At 48.5% G+C, this 2,171-nt stretch overlaps 1 long non-coding RNA gene across 1 annotated transcript in view; it reads left to right on the forward strand.

Moving 5' to 3' along the window:
* The first annotated feature begins 2,087 nt into the window (after positions 1 to 2,087).
* The window catches only part of LOC102772283, a 9,306-nt gene continuing 9,222 nt past the window's right edge, over positions 2,088 to 2,171 (forward strand). The window contains exon 1 of the long non-coding RNA XR_435446.1: positions 2,088 to 2,118. This is a non-coding gene — a long non-coding RNA (uncharacterized LOC102772283). The remainder of the gene's footprint in view (positions 2,119 to 2,171) is intronic.

The raw sequence follows: 2,171 nt of genomic DNA on the forward strand, positions 1-2,171 counted from the left end.
ATGTGCCTCCGTACCTCCAAACTTCCACACCTTGGAACCTCCTACAGGACTCAATGTGCTTTTCTCTTTCCTTCTAGTTGAGCCCCATTCAGTAACAATGAACGCTACAAGCACATCTGTGAGAAAGCCGCCCTCACGTTCCAGCTCAATGGCTGACAGTCCAGTTTCTCTCCATATGAGTCTGGGTCCCCAAATTCTCACCCGGAACTGGAGTTCAGAGTAGTTGGGAATTTGTTTCTCCCACCTGATTGAAAAAGACAACAGCGTACCCAGCTGCCAGCCCCTTTCGCATGTGCCTCCGTACCTCCAAACTTCCACACCTTGGAACCTCCTACAGGACTCAATGTGCTTTTCTCTTTCCTTCTAGTTGTAGAATTTCCACTCAGTCAGCCTTCCCATGGTTCTAGATGGTATTCGTTTTGTCTTTTAGTTGTAGTTTTAATGTGGTTGTATGCGGCAGCAAATTCAGGTGTTTACGTATGCCACCATCTTGGTTCTCTCCAATAATCCAAGTCACTAATCTGGTCCAAGACCTGGTTTTCAAGGTGTATTGCCCAAAGGAGGATTTCTAAGATGTCCCTGGGCATTGAAATCTTTAGAAAGTTCCCTTGATGATACCATACACAAGGGGGTAGCATTCCTGTGAAAAGAATTCCTGATGTCGTCCCTGTATGCCATCATCTTGGTTCTCTCCAATAATCCAACTCACTGCTCTGGTCCGAGACCCAGTATTCAAGGTGTGTTGCCCAAAGCAGCATTTCTAAGATGTTCCCTGGGCATTGAAATCTTTAGAAAGTTCCATTGATGATACCATACACAAGAGGGTCGCATTCCTGTGAAAAGAATTCCTGATGTCGTCCCAGGCTTCTGCTCTGAAGATAAGAGCCAAATGGGGATGCAAGAAGGCGGTGGTAAGGCTACTGTGCACTCCACACAGAGCTGTGGGAGACGCCCTGGATACATACACCCCAAGCTTCTACTTGTCCAATTGTGAGCAGTGGCATGGCACCAGGTGTTAACCTGCAGAGTTAGACCCTCAGTTCAGCAACCTCGGTACTTGAGTTGAGCTAAGAGGAGAATTCAGAGTAAAGAACTCAAATTATAAGAGATAATTTATTTAGAAAGACACAGAGGTAGAAGAAGTGAGATGTAGAAGAAATGGGCTCAGGAAACTGGTTACTGAACAAAAGAAGGGCACATGGAGCTTAGGACAAAGAGCAAATATAAGAGCGTTGAGGAAAGAAGAAGTGGGGACAGCCATGGGTGTGTTGCAGAGGGAAATAGCCACACTGAGGCATACTTCTTGAGGTTAGTTATCTGGAGGTCTCAGGGGAGGAGCCCAATAAAATATTTATCAGCTTTTCAGGTTTGCCCTTTTGGGTCAAAGATGATCAGTCAATGCAGTAGATCCTGATGTCAGCGATGTTCTCACTCATCTGATTTTGCTGCTTTTCTGGGCCTGGAGCTGAAACACAACTGAGGCCTAGATGTATTTCATGCCAGTTGGCACCTCATTGTCTTGGGGGCTTAATGCTGAAGGTTATTCTTAGGTCCTCTGGTTTCTTCCCCCTCTAAGGGCATCTAACCCACATTGCTAACAACATGCCAGGGGAGGAAAGGTCAGGGGAGGGCCTGAACCACATGGCCAGTGATATGAAAGGTCAGAGGGTCTAAACTGCAAAACCAGAATATGCTTGGGGAGGAAAGGTTACCAAGGGGGCAAGGTCCCAGTCCAGTTTTGCACATTGCTAGGTACCGTGTGCATGGGGTGGAGTCACTGCAGAAGAAGGAAGAGGCCTCAGCAATTACAGGGAATGCAAATGTAGAGGAAAGAAAAGGAGAGGCAGGAATAACGAGAGGGCAGGGAGGAACCTGGGTACACACCCCGCCCCTGGCCCATGTGACCAGGGAAGTGATCTTGGCCTAGGAGGAGGCTCAGTGCACAGGGAGGAGGAACAGCACATCCCTCTGACTAGGACAGCTGGGCTTGTGTGAGCATTTTTAGAATCCAAGCTCTTCCCACAGAGGGAGGGACAGAGCAGGCAGCAGAAACAATGGAGTCCCACTCAGCCCCTGCACACAGAGGACTTGTACCCTGCCAGTGGCTCCTGCTGGCTGGTAAGAGGGGACAACTACCTGGTGGTGGATGGGAGGAGAGGAGGCACAGGCTC

Source organism: Myotis davidii, unplaced genomic scaffold (genome assembly GCF_000327345.1).
Source record: "Myotis davidii unplaced genomic scaffold, ASM32734v1 scaffold2636, whole genome shotgun sequence".
In the NCBI taxonomy this organism is placed as follows: Eukaryota; Metazoa; Chordata; class Mammalia; order Chiroptera; family Vespertilionidae; genus Myotis; species Myotis davidii.